Below are 20,794 nucleotides of genomic sequence, written 5' to 3' on the forward strand. Positions count from 1 at the left end.
TCTAAAAAGAAGACATACAAATGGCCAACAAGTATATGAAAAAAATGATCAATTCACTAATCATCAGGGAATGCAAATCAAAACTACAGTGAGATATCATATCACCTCCATAAAAATGGCTATCATCAAAAAGACAGAAATAACAAATGCTGGCAAGGATGTGGAGAAAGATAATTGCTCCTAGACACTTACTGGGAATGTAAATTAGTACAGCCAATATGAAAAACAGTATGGAGTTTCCCCAAACCAAAAATATAAATACTATTTGACCCATCTATTCCATTGCTGGATATAGATCCAAAAGAAAGGAAATCAGTGTATCAAAAACATGTCTTCACTCCTACAACTGTTGCAGCATTTTCCACAGTAGTCTAGGTATGAAATCAATCTAATGGTAAACAAGTAGATGAGTGCATAAGGAAATGTGGTATATATACACAGCAGAATATTATCCAGCCATGAAAATGAATGAAATCCAATCATGTGCAGCAACATGGATGAAACTGGAGGACATTATTTTTAGTGTAAGCTTGGCACAAAAAGATAAATATAGCAAGTTCTCACTCATATGTTGGAGCTAAAAATTATTGATGTCATGGACATAGTGAATAAAATAGTGGTTATAGAGATGGAAAATTATTGGGAAAGGGGGATGAAGATTGACTTGATTATGGTACAAAAATACAGCTGGTAGAAAAAATAAGATCTAGTGTTCAGTAGCACAATAGGGTGACTATACTTAATAATTTACTGTTTATTTCAAAATAACTAGAAGATACATCTGAGATGTTCCCAACACAAAGAAATGATAAATGTGAATTGATGGGCATGCCAATTACCCATATTTGAATACATATTGTATGCTTGTATCAAAATATCACATGTACTCCATAAATATGTACAACTATAATATAGCCATAAAAATAAATAATAAATATATATATTTCAAATATATATTTCATATTATCATACAGTTATTTATGTGAACAGTTCTTCTTTGCCCATAAAAATATAAATTATAGACAGGAATGAAAATTATATTAGCTTTCTGTCTTCTGGATTATTTAGCTTGTGATGGTTGCCTACCGTTTATGTATATAAGCACACACACACACACACACGCATATCCACACATGTATCTGTATGCACACATGCATATATGCTTATAAACCATAATAGAGGAAAAAAGGGCTTAAGAAAAAGGTCCGTGTTTTATGAAATGATGGCTAAGTATTACCAAATTCCCAGTATTTGGGTTTTACTCAAATTCTCTTTCTCTCTCAGTACTGCAGATGATATATGTGAAACAAACTTTTGTATCACGGAAAATAATTGTCTTCTAGCATTCTAAGTAGAAGAAAAACATGATTTCTTTTTAATTGCCTTGTATTTATAAGTTTGTTTTCTCTACCTAGAAATAACTACTCTCTGCTTAAAGTTCTAAAAGAAATCCTACGTGTAGTCACAGTTGTAGGTAGGAGACATGGGAAAAGACCTGTTGAAGACAGGGGTCAATTTTGGTCACCTACCTAATGATTAATCATCACAGATCCCTATGCAAAATTGTCTCCCACTTTTTTCCTCTGAGCATCATTTTGACAACTCTTATATGTGTGTTTTCCTTACAATGTGCTTTATAAAGGTCAAATTATATACTTTAAAATTGTTATTGGAAAAAAACATTATTTTCTAAAGTATTTGAATTGTTTTTTCTTCCCAGTTTCAGTTATTTTGCCAAAACTTATATAATTAATTTAGAAATATCTATGTAGATACTTTTAAACTAAAAAAGGAATAATAATTACTGTAATAAAGTCAAAGAAAGATGAGAAAAAGATAGCTTCTTGCAAGGCAAGACATGGAGACAAAATCTCTAGGACAAAGATAACATGTGGGCTATCTTAACTTTAGGCTTGCCCCAGGCACTATCTGACAAGGTAGGGAAAAGGTTATGGCAATCGGAGAGAGGAAGTTTCTAATTCCCCTTTCTCTTTCTACTTCATGTTTCTTAAACATTAAACCATGGAGATATGTGAACCCCAGAGTGCCTGAATTTCAGAATCTTACAATGCCTATGAAGTCTCCTTATCATGGGATAAACGCAGGGTCGTCAAATTCATGCTGCAGATTTTCAAGGGCAAGAAATCCAAACATTGCATGCTATTAACAATCTATCACTCTTTAACATTTAACTTTTGGTGTGAAACCACACGCAATTTGATTTAATTGCAGCAGAATGTAAGATTGTATTTTCTTACTCTTTTATTATTAAAAAAATCTGAAAGCTGAGGCAGGAAGGCAGGGGTGAGTTTGAAGCAGGGCAGGCTATGGTTAGCAGATTCAAAGTCCTGCACACCCTTTTATCACATCTCTGTTAGCTGCACCCTCTCCCATTTCACTTCTCTTGCCAGCACTAAGGAGATGTTATATTCCATGATCAGTGATTATAGGACTGCCTAAAAATGTTTACTTCACATCACTAGTCCTCAAATTGGCTTAAGTATGACAATATCAAAATGAAATACTTACAAAAAATATGGAACATTATAATGTCCGAGGGGCTCCACAACTGAGGACCTGTGAATAGACACTGATGGCATTTTGGTGTTCTATTTTATATGGAATCATTCTTGAAAGGCCTTGTAGCAGTTATTTTCAACACTAGTACTCCCCCAATGTGAGAGATGAGACTCAGGCTGTGTGATTAATTGGTTTGTTTGGGTTGTTTCAAACCTTTTCTAAGTCAGAGAAATGGATGTAATGACCTCCAGAAATGCCTTCAGGTGTTAGTCCTAGGAAAACAAATATATTGCAAGGGACCAAAACCACAGCAACAAAATGAGCATTATAAATACACACATTTTCTATAAGCATTGTTTTCATGTTGTTTTATATGAGGAAAGTTTGATTATTCACTAATTTAATTTTCTCATGGCATAAGACATTTTATTTTGCTGGCATGCATGCTTTAGATTTATACACACTACAGTGAGAAATTACAAATTATATTTTTTCTATATTAAAAAAGTAATATGCCCCTTTTTACTCAACTTCATAGTAGCCTCTATTTTTCCCTAGAGAACGATAAACAGCTACACCCTTACCTGACGCTGATCATACCGTTTACACACAACAGAAGCTGACATAGTTGTAAACTGGCACATAAGAATTAAAATGCATTACCACATGTTAGAAACGTTGCTGGGAATGTGCTGCTAAAAACAAAACCCCAAAAACTAATGTTTAACATACCATATGCTACACTTGAGTAAAACAAATGTGTGCTTAAAGAAGAAAAACACCGATTTTTCTATTTATTTTCCTCATTAAAGCTATTATACATTTATGTTAAGTGTCATTGTTCTGCTCACTGAGAGGAAGAGAATGGATCTAGAAGTCACAAAAAAAAGGCACCCATCGTACCTTTCTATCTTGTGCAGTCTATATTCTTATTCCTGAGTTATCTCCCTATAATTTCACCAATATTTATGATTACAGTCTCTTGAAAACATAAAAAATAATTTAGAGAATAATTTTGCCTTTTAACTTGGAAACAGTACAAAATTGGACAATGTAGAAGACAACAATCTCATTCTCTCTCTCTCTCTCTCTCTCTAGCTCTTGCTCTCTGTCACTCAGTAAGCTCAAACGTTTAAAGAGATTGTTCACTTCCACTCTCCAAAATATATTACAACTTCTTGTAATTTCTATGTGATTTACAAAACAAGAAACATATGGTAAAAGAAAATAATGACGACAACAATAGAAAATAAAAATCCAGTCAGAGGTGGTTGCTAATGCCTGTAATCCCAGCAATTTGGATTACTGAAGTGGGAGGATAGCTTGAGGTCAGGGTTTGAGACTTAGCCTGGTCAACATAGTGAGATGTTATCTCTGTAAATAAAAAATAATTTTAAAAAACCGAAAATAATAAATTAAATAAAATAAGCCAGGCTTGAGATGCATATCTGTACTACCAGCTACTTGGGAGGCTGAGATGGGAGGATCACTTGTGCCAGGAATTTGAGGCTGCAGTGAGCTATAATCATGCCACTGAACTCCAGCCTAGGTGACAGAGTGAGATCCCATCTCTAAAAAAAATTTAATAAAAACAAAAATAATTCAAAATCAAAATCCCGTTTGCAGCATGAAGCCTGACTTAAACCTTGATGTCTTCAGAAAGTGGATGAAAGATTCCTAGTGCAAAGGTGGTGAAAGATGGTTAGAGATCAATTGGAGAAGACCTTTTGAAGATGTTTGCTTGCCAGTCTACTGTTTTGGCTTATCCTTTAAGAAGAGATGTTAGCAAAAGCCCAAACTACTCACTGAGTTCCCGTGAAGACCAGTTCAGCGAGCAGTCTAGCAGTCTATCTTCTTCTGAGAATTCTTCCAAATTCCAAGTCTTCAGCATCATTATTAAGAAAAACTACCTTCTCTGAATCCTGTCTGTTCCTAAGATGTTAAGATGGAATGCTGTCCAGAAGAGTTCCTTTCTCTCTGGGATTTTGGATCTTCGACTGCTGTTTGCTTTTACAGCTTTTTGATGTCTTCAAAACATTTTTTTTTTTCTTTTCGTAAATCATCTGTTTTCCCCCCAACTTTTCTTGTTAGGAATGTTAGCCTGGATAGAGAGATTTCATCATACTTGCAACAAAATCCAGAAAGAGAATATTAAGATGCAGGTTATATAATAAAAAAATCTGGGATATATCAAGAATAGAAGTAAAAGTGCAAAAATGTAGATAATAAAAGTCCCAAAGGAGGAAAAAATAAATAGAAAGATGATGAAAATAATTTAAGAAATAGTGAAAGATTATTTTAATTTCTGAAATACATTTACTAACTATATTCTATATCTTATTTATTCCTATTTTTGTGAACCTACCAAAACACTTTTCGCCCCAAATAATGTAGACCAACAAAGACAGTATAATAGATTCCTAATACTGCTGTAAAAAATATTACCACTTGACTTGATGGCTTCATACAATACAGATTCATTGTCTTACAGTCCTGGAGGGTAGGAGTGCAACATCAGTTTTGCTGGGCTAAAGTCAAGGTGTCAGCAAGATTGTTTCCTTCTGGAGGCTCTAGGTCACAATCCCATCCTTGCTTCTTCCAGCTCCCGGTGGCTGCATTTCTTATGGCTGCGTCACTCCAATTACTGCTTTTGTGGTCGCATTGCCTTCTTTTTGCAAGGACCATTGTAATTATATTAGGCCTACCCAGATAATCCATGAAAATATCCACATCTCAAGATCAATAATTTGGTCCCATGTGCCAAGTACTTTTTGTTGTGCAAAGTAGCATATTCTCTGGTTTTGGGGATTAGGACGTGGACATCTATTAGAGGGTGAGAGTAGCATTATTCTGCCTATCACATATAGCAAATTTAAAAACCTATATCTTTTAAATAATTGTATATATTTAAGGTGTACAACATGATGTTTTGATATACAGATACATGAAATGATTACTACAGTCAAGAAAATTAACATATCCATGTCCTCCCATAATTATCTTTTTTGTCTTTTGTGTGTATGGTAAAAGCTTCTAAAATCTACTCTTTTAGCAAATTTCCAGTATACAATAGAGTATTATTAACTGCAGTCATCATGCTGTACATTTGATTTCCAGACTTACCCATACTCTATAACTGCAATTTTGTACACTTTGACAAACATCTCCCCATTTCCCCCACCTCTCTGCTCCTGGTAATCACAGTTCTACTCTGTGTTTCAATGTATTTGCCTTTTACAGATTCCATGTGTAAGCAAAGAGAAAAATAAACAAAATGAGAAGTCATCTTATGGACTGGGAGAAAATATTTGTAAACCATGGAAATGATAAGAGGCTACTATTCAAAATGTATAAGGAGCTCATACAACTCAATAGCAAATAAATTAAAAAGTAACCTGATAAAACAATGAGCAAATGACCTAAATAGACATTTTTTTCCACAAGCCTGAGTCTTTAATAAAGCACTACAACATAGGCTCACAATGTTAATTACCAATAACGTCAAAGTAAACAAAAGAACTTCTTCAATGGAGTGCTGGGAAATGAAAGGTGATAACTAATATTAACTCCAGAGACCAAATTTATCAGCAAATACACACACAAAATGGGTGGACCCATAGTTAGTTAAAACTTCAGTGAACAAGTCTGAACATTATCAGGGAAATTTGGGGAAATCCTTTGAGGTTCCCATTTATTTATAAATGCAAAACTTTAATAGAAACACACAAAGAACGAAGAGTAAGATAATGATTCAAGTTCTTCAAAATGAAAAAGAGATGAAACAAGTTCATGTTCCCAAAAGGCATAAACTTACTCTTAAAAAAATAGTTAACAGATATAAATTTATTTGAGCAGTCAGTAGCACTAGGTTAAGCGAAATAAGAGGACCAGATGGGAGGGATGAGTGAATCAAACTGATACAAGGAAAGACTTAAGAGCAAAATAGTGCATCTCTCTAAATTGAAAGATACAGAAATGGCTAACAAAGAAAAGCAACCACAGTCTATTCCACTCACGCAGAAATAAACCTACCCCTGTTATGCCATAAAAATACACCTTTTTTTTAAGAATTGGATACAAGTGAGGTTTACACTAAAGTAACACACAGTTTTTATAAGAAATAAAAAGATAAAAATAAAGTTAATAAGGACATGAACATCAATAAAACCAGAAAAAAACTGTGAAAGTTATTACTTAATACTTTAGGTGAAAACTTAGAGTAGATAAATTATTTAACATAAAAGAATTTCTAGTCAAAAATATGACTAGAAATGAAGATATAAAATAAAACCTAACAAATCAGAAATCATTTTACATTTTGTTTTAAATTGAAAAATAATATGTATATGTGTGTGTGTGTATATATATGTATGGGGTAAATATGATGCTTTGATACATGTTTACATTTTGTACATTTTGGAATAGTCATATCAGGCTAGTTACCATATCCATCACCTCGACTATTTATCATTTATTTGTGTAGAGAATATTAAAAATTCACTACTTTAGCAATTTTGAAATATATATTATCTTTAACTAGAGTCACCGTGCTGTGCAATAGATCACCTGAACCAATTTTTCATGTCTAACTGAACATTTATACATTTTATACCAACAATTCTCCTTTTCCAATCTACTTCCCTGCAGCCCCCAGCCTCTAGTCAACATCATCCTACTCTCTAATTCTATGAATGTGACATTCTTAGATTCCATATATAAGGAAGGTCATGCAATATTTGTGTCTTTGTGTCTGGTTTATTTCACTTAGCGTAATGTCATAATCATATATGCTTGCATGTGTTATCATAAACATAATGATAATTTAGTGTCATTTCAAGGAAATACATTTTCATTCTATGCCTGTTTCATTCTATGCCACAATTCTGGGCTTGTTTATGAAAAGAAGCTATGTGGCATGAGTGTACCAATTCATGTTACCTTATTCATGGCTGTTCTACCTTTATTATAAACACTAAGAGGATCAATAAATTAGGGGTGCTTATCAGAGAGCTGAAATAAATAATAAATTTAAAATGTATAGTTGCCTTTGGCGTCACCCAACATCCACTGCTGATTCTTGGCCCTTTTCTATTACTGGAGACATCTCCCCTGGGCCTTACCATTAGTGCCCTCATTAATGCTGCTGAGAACAAGTCACACAGACTTTCCCAAGTCATGTTCCATGGAAATCTCTGCAATCATCACATTCCTGGTTGATGTGCCCTAGGGGTACTTGCCATCTAACCAAATTACTGATAAAATGGAATGATGGAACAGCATATATCCAATGTGTTTTGGGAATACAGACCTGAATTGTCCAATAAAGTAACCTCTACCCACCAGGAGCTATTTAAAATTTAATAACATTAAAATTCAGTTTCTCAGTTACACTAGTCATGTTTCAAATACTCAATAGCCATTTCTGACTAGTAGTTACCCTTTTGGATTTTGGACAGAACATATATGGAACTTTCCATTTACTATAGAAATGCCCATTGGACAGTACTATTCTAGATTCATAATAGTCCCTTTGGAAATGAGATCATATGACCAAATATATTTGGAAAATTCTGTGCCTTTGCTATCTTATTAGAGACATATATATTATATAAATTATTTATGTTATATAAATGTATGATATACTAATATATATTACACAATGTATTATATAATATATACTACTATGTAATATTTTTATATATAATATATACATAATATTTTAAATTGTAGTTAGGCCAAGTGCAGTGGCTCACGCATGTAATCCCAGCACTTTGGGAGGCCAAGGTGGGCAGATCATTTGACTTCAGGAGTTCCAGACCAGCCTGGCCAACATGGTGAAACCCCATCTCTACTAAAAATTCAAAAATTAGTCAGGCATGGTATCATGTGTCTATAATCCCAGGTACTCGGGAGACTGAGCCAGAAGAATCACTTGAACCCAGGAGGTGGAGTTTGCAGTGAGTGGAGATGACACCACTTCCCTCCAGCTTGAGCAACACAGCGAGACTACAGCTCAATAAATAAATAAATAAACTAAAGTAAAATAAAATAAAATAACTAAGAAATAAATAAGTTGTAATTGGTTTGTAACCCAGTGTTTCCCCTACTAATTGAATTAGATATCCACTTTTACTTCCTGCCGGAATTCAGGTAAAAACTAGTGCTCCTTTAAACTCACTCTGAGGAAATTTTTATAGAAGATTTAAGAGATGATTCATTTCACTAACACGAGTAAAAGAAACTGACTCAAATCTCACATATGATAAGTTTCTGTAGATAGAGATTTAACTTGTGAATGCAAATCTAGTAACTTGTTAAAAAGAAAAATTCCCAACATATGCTCTATACCACATAAGCAGACTAAAGTAAACTCTGCTTAGTTAAAAACTACTTTTAAAATGCAAGAGTTTTTGGTTGGTTTTAATGGGGCAATTATATAAAATTCCACATGTTTTAATTTGTATATATAAGCAAAGCTCATTGACTATTATAGTTACTAAAGTTAGTTGGCATGCATAAATATTAACTCATGACTGAAAGTTATGATTTAGTACTTTAAAAAGTGGTCCATGAGCAAAAGAGTTCAAAAAGGCACATGACTTCTAATGTGTCTGTGCATAAACAAATACATTGAATTCCCATAATTTGGGTGAAAAACAATTTATAGTCACTGCATTATATTATTGCCTAGAGCTGGTTGGTGTTTTGCTTTTTGCTTAAATATTAATATTTGATTAACACATTTGTAAGATTTCTCTTAATTCTTACATTGGCGATTATTTATGAAAACTTGCTGATTATTTTGCAACTTTGATTATTAATCTGTTCTGCCTCAATTCTTCCATATAATTAAATTCTTGGGTGATATTAATTTGGCCATCATTTAAAATATAGTTTTTTCAAACGCTTACCTAAAGTTATGTCATTAGTAAATGATAGAATCAAGATTCAGGCAGTTGTGCTAAAATATATTTCCAGTTTTATAACATGTCTGTCTCTCTATTGGACTCTAAACATTAAAATATATCATGTTAAATTAATTTTCTTTAGTAGAAAGTCACATACAACGTTTGCAAATACAAGAGCAAGTGCAAGACCAAAGGGAGCAACGAAAACTTTCTATCTTGACGGAGAGACAGTAGAGTCAATCACTTCTTGATGAGGTTAGCATTTCAGGAGACACAGTAAGACAGTTTGTGTGTGCATACTGAATATGTAAAAAACAGTCCTTTTGTGGATAAACAGAGCCTGTCAGAAATCAGAAGATCGTAACTCACAGCTGAAGTTTGCCCTTTCTGGCTGACATAGGAATCACTGTGAATAGCTAACAACTTGAAAATATAAGAAGAAATAAGAAATATACAGAATATTTTAACCTTTTTAACAGAGTAAAAAGTTATCTTTGATTAGAACTTTTCAACATTGAAGGTGTGAAATTAAGCTATATGGAATATATGGTGTGGAGTGAAAACAAGTATAAGACTATATATAAAAGACATATGCATATGAAAGAAAAATCCTGATTGACAAAATACATTATAAAAGACATTCCTTAATTTCTATCATGAGAGGTATATATTTCTTGTGAAACTTTCAAGCAGTGCAAAAAAAAATATTGGACTGTTCCTTTATTGATCCTATTTATTACTTATTTTTGTTACATTTAACTGGTATGACTTTGTCTATAGAAAAGTGAGGCATGTGCATTAGTAGAATTGGAAGAAATAGAAATGATTTTTTAAAAAATAGAATGCATTGTTTTTAAGCCTGCCAAAACCAGAGATCCTCTACATTTTTCTGAATTTATATTTACTCTGGTTTATCTAAATGGAATTGGCTTCACTTTTATTTTTCACTAATTCACTATTTTCATCAATCACACATTAACTCATGCCTTTATGCATGTGTTTGTGTATCCATGTTTATATGCATGTATTTTCATATTTTTTGGATTGTCACTTCTTACCAAATATTTTTGGCTGTGTATAGCTATTTAAAGTAATAAGTTGCATTATTTTAGTTGAATGTTAAAGTGATCCCACCAAAAATATCTATTTATTTGATAGAAGTATAATTAATTAAATAATACTAACCACTCACTTTACAATATTATTTTCCTTGAGTTTTGATCTACTCAATCCCAGGACTGCATCCTACCTCGCATTATTAAAAACATTTAACTTCTTACATTGACAACTACTTTTGGAATGACTTGATACTGTGCGTGTTTTCAGTTACATACATCTTGCCTCCTCATTAATCTGTAAATTCGCAAATTTGTGCCTACGTTTCACCAAATTTGAATGCCTGAAACAGATAATCACTGGGCAGTAATTTTTTCCCATAATGAATGTTTATTGAGCATCTATAATGTATAAGGTACTATAAGGGATACAAAGACTATATGATGTACGTCTAAATTAAAGATAATTGATGGATGCATTTCAAAAATTGAGTCAGATTTCTTGGACACAATGTAGCCATATTCATCATTATTTACAATTCTCACTTCAGACACTATGGCCATTGGCTGAATTTATAGTGAATGTGTTAATCAGAGTATTCAGGGCATTATTTTGGAGATACTCACCTTGAAGCTTAAATTGCTATTTTTGACTTTTATATGTATTAGTTATTTATTGATTTTTTGAATTGGATGTTTTTTGGCCTTTTTTCCATGCAGAAAACAGTACTTTGTACAATTATGACAAATATTATGCTCTTTGCTTTCTTCTCTCAATTATAGACTTGAGTGGGGTGATTGCAGTATTCAACTTCCGAAATGGTTTCCCATGATCTTTATTTCCTGATATTTATGTCCTTGTGCTCTTTTTCACTAAGTCCATGTAGGAAGAGTTCAGTCTCTGTCCAAGAGCCAACAAGTAACAGAGGCCCTTAGTTCAACAACCTGGAGAAACTGAATGTTATCAAAAACTACATGAGTAAGTTTGGAAGCTGATCCACCCACCACTGAGTGCTAAAATTACTACAGTCCCAGCCAATACTTTGATTGCACACCCGAGCCAGAGGTCTCAACTAAGTTGTCCCTGGATGCTAGACATGCAGAAATTATGAGATAATAAATGCCTGTTGCTTTAAGAGCCAGCATTTTAGGATAATTTGTTACAGTGCATTAGATAACCAATGCAATTGTAGTCATGGAGAATGCAAAGTAGTATTTCCATGCATAAAGATACTACAATAAGCTAAACAGTAATGAATGTGCTTGCGTACTCCAGGAAAAAAAAAATGAAAACATATGCTGAAATCTCTACTGCAATGCTATTACTACCAGTTCTAGAAACTCTGATAAAATTATGTTGAATACTAAAAAAAGTCTTATAGACTATCTACCCCAATGTTCAAAACAGGACAGTGCTTTGGTAGTCACAGGTCACAGATTTTTTCCTATTCATCTTTAAACCTCAGTTTTTCTGGCTTCTAAACAAGTTTTGACCATATATATATGGTCAAATATATATATAATATATAATATAATATAAATGTATAATATATAATATTTATATATAATATATTATACAATCATTATATTATATATTATATATTTATACATAATATGTAATAAATTTATATTATTTATTTATATATTATATACAATATATAATATATTTATATAATTATTATATATTAATTATATATTAATATTATATATATAATTTCTTTTGTGCAAATTCATTTACTTTTAGCACATCATATGGTTTGGTTCTGTGTCCCCACCCAAATGTCTTCTGAAATTGTTATCCCCAGGTGTTGAGGGAGGGACCTGGTAGAAGGTGATTAGACTATGTGGGCGGTTTCACCCATGCTGTTCTCATGATAGTGAGTGAGTTCTCACGAGATCTGATAGTTTAAAACTGTGACTCTTCCTCCTTCTTTCTTTCTCTCCTGCCACCTTGTGAAGAAGTTGCTTGCTTCTTCCTCATGCTCTATCTCTTGCCACCATGTAAGACATGCCTTGCTTCCCCTTTGCCTTCTGCCATGATTTTAGGTTTTTTGAGGCCTCCCAGCCATGCAGAACTGTGAGTCAATTGAACTTATTTTTTTAATAAATTACCCACTCTAAGGTAGGTTTTTATAGCAGTGTGAAGACAAACTAATACAGTGCCCTTGGTTGAAAAATGTGATGATGTGTAAAGATTTGGTGGGGACTACCAAATGTAAAATTTGAATTCCTGGTGATAGCATTTTCTATCTGGTGTTCCTGTACATATTTTAGCTGGATCTTTAATGGCCATTAAGAGTTTTAAAATTATAGACACCACCAAAGGTGTAAGGTACTTCTTAAATTGTGGCCCTCGATTATTCAAGACTGAAATCATGAGACACTGTGAAGAATAATATCCTAAAAACTCATTTGTCTGTCTCATTTATTACCACATCTAACTGCCTTGAGTTTCTGAAATGTTTTGCTTATAAACATTTTACCTTCTTTTCAATGATTAATTGAAGAACAGGTTTACTGTGAACTATCATTTTATTTCCAGCAGCAAGTTGTGACACAGCAGCTTTTTATCAGTCCCATAATACTGGCTATGGTTAAGGAGTGCCATTTCAAATCTCATGAACATTTCTTTAATCTCATACATTAAATCTTTCTTAAAATCACTCAAGTTAAATATAAAAACATAAGCAATCCAAGCATGCAGATCAAGAATGATGTACCGTTCATTTCAGAGTGGTGCAAAATTCAGTCTTTTGACAATGTTTGACTTCCAATGCACTATAGGTGTTCAGTCATGCTGTCATTTCCAAATCAAAAATAAGCCATAAAATTTAAAATTCAGTATTTTATTTATTTTAATATTCCTGTTTGTAATTCATATAGCAAATTCAGGGTGCTTTGCTCTTTATTACTTTAAAAATAAACCTGTTCAATCTTTATAAATCCTTTCTCCTCAATGTGAAGAATATAGGATCAAGATAAAAATAATGAATCAAATCGTTTCATTTAATATGAAACACCTGATGTCAAGGCAAAATGTAGCTTAATATCTTTTGTAAAAACTGTTTATAAACAACATTCTACAGTGTGACATTTATTATCAGTTTTTGTAAGGTGATTGAAATATAAGCATTTACCTAATTCAAATTGGTGTTTTTCACAAACGAAATGTAAGGCACTATAAAAGAAAATAATGTAGAAGTGTTCAATTTAAGGGGGATCTTGAGAAAGTGATTAAAGTGTTATATTATGTGGACTTTTTAGGTTATGGGGGAGGGGTAAAAACAGAAAATAATTGAGAATAAATAGGGATAGAATGGGAAAGCAATTAATTCATTGAAGGTAAAACAATATGGGACTTAGAGCTGGAAGCTCTGCTGTCAGAAATCTCAATGTTTAATCAATTCAGAGGTAGAGCTGTTCAGGAGTATGACAAATTGCAGGTTATGGTTACAGAACAAGACTAAGGGAATGGAGGTAAAAAACATTGGCTTAGAGGAATCAGGGGAACAGTATGTGGTCTCTCTGTTGAGAAGTCCACATATATGCAGACATTACATAATTTCCAACTGTAACAAAGATGGGAAAACATGAATTGGTTCCAAAAGAATGTAGAGCTGTATAAACCTGGAATGCATGAGCTCCAAATGATCTGTTTTTCTAAAATGAAAATGTCATGTTTGAGAAGGATTAATTTTGAACAAGAAAAATGGTGTTCAACTACCACCTGAAATAGTTCTCATAGGAAATAGCACAAATAAACAATCCTTACTTCAAAAACTGCAAAGAAAGTTGTTATTTAGTGGGGAGAGTTATATCCAAGGTAACTTAAGAGGCAAGGAGAAAGTATTCTAGAAAGAAGTGTAAGTTAAGGGACAATGAGTTTACATTAAACAGTTTTCCCTGAAGGAGGACATGGGGATGGGATAAGCAGGAGGACAGAGGCCATTCTGTTTAATCATGGATCTAAACATAGCCATAATGAGTGGGTGCACATGCAAAGACAGATGCCCAGTGGAATTTGTCTCTGAATGAGTGTAAGGCATGATTGAATGGAATGATGTGTTGGAAATAACTGGATACAAACTCTAAGTGGACCTCAGGTGGAAAAAACACTTCCAAGTTTAAACAGTTAAAAGCAATAGCTGGTTTCAGAATTCAGATAACATTCTCTGTTAGCAATACAGTCATTAAATTATAGTCATATTATTAATGTCATCATGCAGTTTATGAATGATGTTTAGGGTTCTAGTGTTTAGAGCACACAAAGTCTCAGTAGACTATCACATCTCCTTTAATAAAATAAAAACAAGCCAAGTGAACCACAAAACCATAATATTTTTTAAACCCATTGGAGAGCTCAGGACACAGAGAAATCTAAATATGCTGAATTCCAGAAAGTGACTAGACATCTCTGGGAAGAGAATTGCTTTCAGTCTTGGCAAAGCAGCTATACAAAAGCAGAATCTGCTGTTGTAAGAGGTATGGAGAAATTAGCCACATTTTTAACAACTCTTTAATTATCCCTGGGCTGGGTCAATGGCTAGAATTTCAAGGAGTTCAAGTCATAGCTCCATACTACACTCACCCATTCTCTACTTCCCATTTGACCTTCCACCACGTGCAGAAGATGGTGCAGAGCACAAGACCTGAGAGAGATGGCCTTAGGTGCCAGGGGTCTTTCTGATTGCAAGGCGTCAATCAGCAAGGGATGATTGAAGGCAGCAGCAGAGAAAAAAGTGAGAGTCAATGGAGCTTATGAGGTATCCCCAACATGCAAGATAACAGTTTTTCAAGGACATAGGGAAGAGGAAGAGAGCTGAGAAAATCTCTCCCAGGCACCAGGGCCAACCTTCAAAGCTTACTTTCCAAAGAATAAAGGGGGAGCCAAGCTTTTATCTTTAACCTGAAAGCTAATTAGTTAAATGTTATTTTGTTTGCAGATATAGGGGATGTTTTTACTACGTGAATGCTCTTGATTTATATATTTATTGCATTGAGATAGAATGAGCTTATCTGTTTCATCTTTTTTGTTGATGGTAGACCAATAATCATGGCCTCCGTGGTAGCCTAATACATAATAATTTTGTTGTGAACATTTCATATGTACTGTATAAAGTAATGCGTTGCTGAGTCTCTACATAAAATTAGACATATAGTCTAAGCTTCCTAATTGCATAATTAAGGTCTATATTCTTGTTTTTATCTGGCTCATTGATCTATCAGTTTTTGAATGTGATGTGTAAAAACTTCCAAGTGCAGTTGTTGCTGAATTGATTTGTCGTGGGTTCTCTACTCTGGAATAAAAGCTAGACAAGCAAAGATAATTTCCCTTTCATTGACCAATGTCTTCAAAGTGCCTGAAAAGGGCCTAACACAAACTAAGACTTTAATAAATGTTTTTAATTAAATGAATACAATTTTATACTATGTATTTTAATTGATGCATTCCAAAGTGCCTATATTTTCATGATTATTATATATTTTGATGAATTGTTCTTTTAATCAGTACATATTACAACTCAAGATAAATCATCACATCTTAGAAATATATTTTTTCATTGTGAATTTGTATTAATAATACTGACACAAACATTATCTTATATGTCTTTTGATATAAATATATACACAATTGGGCATATAAATAATTATTGCATCACAGTCTAGCTTTAGTAAATACTTCCAAATAACTTCCAAAGTGGTTGTGTCAATACACACTCCCGCTAGCTATTTATGACAAAGTTGTTTTGTTTTACATTATTGTCATCATTAGTCTCAATCTTTGTTTAATATTTGTTATATTATTATCTGTATATTAGATTTTATCTGTATATTAGAATTTTAGTGCAGTTTTAATTCAGGTTTCTGTGAAAATTTATGATGTGAAAGATACCTGAGTCTGAGATAAATATTAGCTTTCCCTAGAGAGGATCATAGCTCTTCTATCCTTGAATAAGGGTATTAGATGAATGCAGTCAAAACTTAAGTTGGGTTCAGGTTTTATTATTATGGTGGACCACTAGCTTCAAAATTCTCTAGGCTTAACTGATGCTGAGGGTACATTGGAGAGCTTTGCTTAAGCTGGTATGTTGGAGAGCTTTGCTTAATCTTCCTCATCCACCATCAGCTATGTGTTTTCTTGTGCTCCCGGAACCTAAACAGGGTCTCTCTTTAGCATTTTACCTGCCCACATCCCAACTGTAGATGGCATGGTACTTATCTAGTGATGGGGGATATCTAAGATAATCTTTAGCATGATACATGCCTTTCGTGCTGGGTCTCTATCATGGGTTTTTCTCAGATACACTACCTTCCTCAGTGCCCTGAAACCTTTCTGCAATAAGTATTTACTTGTTCCTTGGGGGCGAAATGGTTTTATACCATATCTTTAGTGACTGCAAACTTTTATTCTGAAGGGGAGAGAGTTTGGGTAGAGCTTTCACTCTTTTCTTCAGGAATAATCCCTACTCTTCTCCAAGCGTACACTCCAAATGAGGATTTTCTTGTTTCTGCATCTTGCCCCCAATCTCTTTTGTTTGTGCAAGGTAGAGATCTGGGAAGAACCTTTAAGTATACGTGAGCTCTTGTTGGGTCTGAAGCTTTCAGGGCCTTTATTTCTATGCCACACTCAGCCTTTAACGCTGTTAAAAATTTTAGCAGATTCCTCTTATCCTTTGGTAGGTGTAAAGAGAAGCATATCCCAAATCTTTTTGCAAATGCCTGTGTTCCTCACTCTTCAAACGAAGTGTTTTTCCTGCAATGTTAGCTCTCTGGAGGGTTTCGGTTATAACTTTATAGATTAATTTGCTTTTTCTTATGATTGGGGTGATAGTGACTCTGTCTAGCTATCTATACTATACATTACATAATCATATTCCAACTGTTCTACATTATCATTGGAAGCAGAATTTTTTAATGTAATTTGAAATTAAAAATTCCCACATACTTCTGATTTGGATTTATTCATAAATCAGTGAGAACCATCACTCAAGAATCCTGATGGTTCAAAAATATGTCCCTATGTTGGATTGTTTGTTTTTTGAGAATAAACATTTATTAAGCATTTTCACTGACCAGATGTAAGCTAGGAGCATTACACATAGTGTGTCTTTAATATTTAATCATACAAACATTGTTCTGTGTATCTTAAACATCTGTCAAATTAAAAGTTATAATGATTCCTGAAGTAAACCTAAGCATCCCCTTTTTATTTTTTTCTAAGATTCAAATTTTGTTTTAGATACATGTATACATATATATATATATATACATATTTGTATATATATATTTGTTACATGGTTTCTGTGTTTTCTCAAACTTTTGTTTCTTCTACTAGTTGATTAAATACCATACTGTACATATTCATTTCTAGTTCTTAATAATGTGAAAGTATGGGTTTAACCAATGACTATCAGGCTCTCAGTTCTTGGATGTAAAAAAAAATAAGTTAGGCAGTTATGGTAAACTGTATATTACATAATAGGGGAAGAGGAGAGAATAGAGAAAGATCAGATGCTTTAAAACTATAGAAATTTTAGTGATTTTGAAGTTTCTTTATAATATTAGAGTATATGGACCCCATGAAGTAACATAAAGCCAAAAGAATAGAGGTATATTTCACATCAAATGGAGTAAAAGTAATACAGATAATGTAAAAAATATTGCCAAGATCCTAAAAACTCAGAAAGACAAAATCAATGTGAAAGGCAGCAGTGACTTCTGTGCACCCCATTATCTTCTCATAGTGCATTAAGTCCCAGCTGCTTACAGACATTCTCACAAAAAGAGTTAGTTTTTCTCAGTAGGCTTCACTATAAATGTCCGTCCAGTCTATGGGTTAAATGCTCGCCTCTAAACCACTCATCCCAGTTTCGTTCGTTGTGGTCCTATAGAGTGGGCTATGAGTTGAAAACCACATCTGTTTCTGTCTTTTCAGCAGGAGCATCATGCAGATTATTCCCCTAAAAATGGGCTAAGGGGAGACTTTGTATTAGGATTTTTAATAACACTGTAAAGCATTATTAAGCATTAATAATGTAGTAGTTTGTTCATCTTAGAAATGCTTATGAGTGTGAATCTCTTCTCAGATTTGAGAAGAAAAAATATGAGAATAATAGAGTAAAAACTTTTGCCTTTAATTATATCCTCCTTAGTGAAATATTAAAAGTAAGTATCCTCTCATTGTGACATTAATTTTATCTTCATTTTCTCCAACTTTTCCTCTTAAGCTTAATATTATACATTTGGCTTGACAAAACATTTTGTACCATCACTGTGGCAAAGTTTAAATATAGCAGAAATAAACCTGCTGATTAGATTTCAGAACATATAACAGTCTCTTTTAGACCTATGTTCTTCATATTATAATGATACAGTCCTTATGATTCCTTATTTTCATTATCCAGACAGACAAGAAGAGACAAAGAAAAACCTTCCTAAGAGTTCACAGGAGGCCGGGCGCGGTGGCTCACGCCTGTAATCCCAACACTTTGGGAGGCCCAGGCGGGTGGATTACGAGGTCAGGAGATCGAGACCATCCTGGCTAACACGGTGAAACCCTGTCTCTACTAAAAATACAAAAAAAAAGCCGGGCGTGGTGGCGGGCACCTGTAGTCCCAGCTACTCAGGAGGCTGAGGCAGGAGAATGGCATGAACCTGGGAGGCAGAGCTTGCAGTGAGCCGAGATTGCGCCACTGCACTCCAGCCTGGGCGACAGAGTGAGACTCCGTCTCAAAAAAAAAAAAAGAGTTCACAGGAAGATATGTTTATCTGCCATCTCTTAGCCTTCCTTTCTGCCATGTATATGTTTGTGATGGGGGTGGTTTTGTTTTATGCTTTTAATAACATTATCTATGCCCATTTCTTCCCATGGTCTGTGGATTTAGTTAATCAATTTTTATTGCTCTACATATTCTTTTGTTATTATACCACAATTTATTCATTTATTTGAGTGTTGATAAATATTTGGGGTTGTCCAATTCCTGGCAATTCTAAATGGTGATGTTATGAATATTAACTGGTTTATATGTGCACTCCTTTTTCTAGAGTGCTCCTTTTTTTTTCTATACCTGAGGGAAGAATTGCTACGTTACAGTATGTGCATATGGTCAACCTTAGCAGAAACTGCCAACTTGTTCTCCTAAATTTTTGTGCATTTTGCACAACATTTGGCAGTGTGTAAGAGTTCTCATAGGTTCATGCCTTGGATAACATTGATATTGGTAAACTTTAATGTTAGCAGACCAATCTATGATGCAGTAACATCACACTGTGGCTTTGATTTGCTTTGGACTTGTTACTAAAGAGGCTGAAAAAGGCCCTTTCATGTGACAATTGGCCATTTGGATTTCATCATTTATAAACTTTCTGTTTTCTCAATTGTCTTTTAAAAAATTTTACCTCATTGATTTTTATAGTTCTTTATATATTGCCTATACTCATCATTCTTTAGCTTATCCCTTCACTTTTATGAGTTTTTAGTTTTCGTTGTTGTTTTATTGCTTTTTAGACGGAGTCTCACTCTGTCACCCAGCTGGAGTGCAGTGGCACGATCTCAGCTCACTGCAACCTCCGCCTCTTGCATTCAAGCGATTCTCCTGCCTCAGCCTCCCGAGTAGCTGGGATTACAGGTGCACGCCACTATGCCCAGCTATTTTTTTGTATTTTTAGTAGAGACAGGGTTTCACCATGTCGGCCAGGCTGGTGTTGAACTTCTGATCTTGTGATTCGCCCACCTCGGCCTCCCAAAGTGCTGGGATTACAGGCGTGAGCTACTGGGCCCAGCCGAGTTTTTAGTTTTAATATATATACAACATATCAATATTTTCCTTACATCATGCTTTCTGTTTTGCCTTAAAAGTCATTCCTTTCCTTAAGTTCATGAAGATACTCTCCTACCTATATTATCTCTTAAAAGCTTTTATATATTTGACCTTCACATTTAAGTATTAAATCCACCTGATATGATTTTTCTAATATTATGATGTAGAGATCCTGTTTTTTTAAATATGAATAGACCAATATTCTAGACCAATTATTGAAGAGTCTGTCCTCATTTCATTGTCTGGAAGGCCACATCTGTACATATCAAGCATCTGTAAATGCATGGCTCTATTCCTGGGCTTGCTGTTGTGCTCCATTTGTCATGTTGTCAATCCCTGCAATAATCCTATGGTTCCTTTGTGTAAGTCTTGATATATGACAATACATGTTCCTCCCATTTTCTTCTTAATTAGCATTTTGGTTGTGGTTAGGCTATTGTATTTCCATACAAATATTAGAATCTGTTAGAAAAGAAAAACCATTTATTGT

The sequence above is a fragment of the Pan paniscus genome, chromosome 1 (assembly GCF_029289425.2).
Source record: "Pan paniscus chromosome 1, NHGRI_mPanPan1-v2.0_pri, whole genome shotgun sequence".
Taxonomy (NCBI): Eukaryota; Metazoa; Chordata; class Mammalia; order Primates; family Hominidae; genus Pan; species Pan paniscus.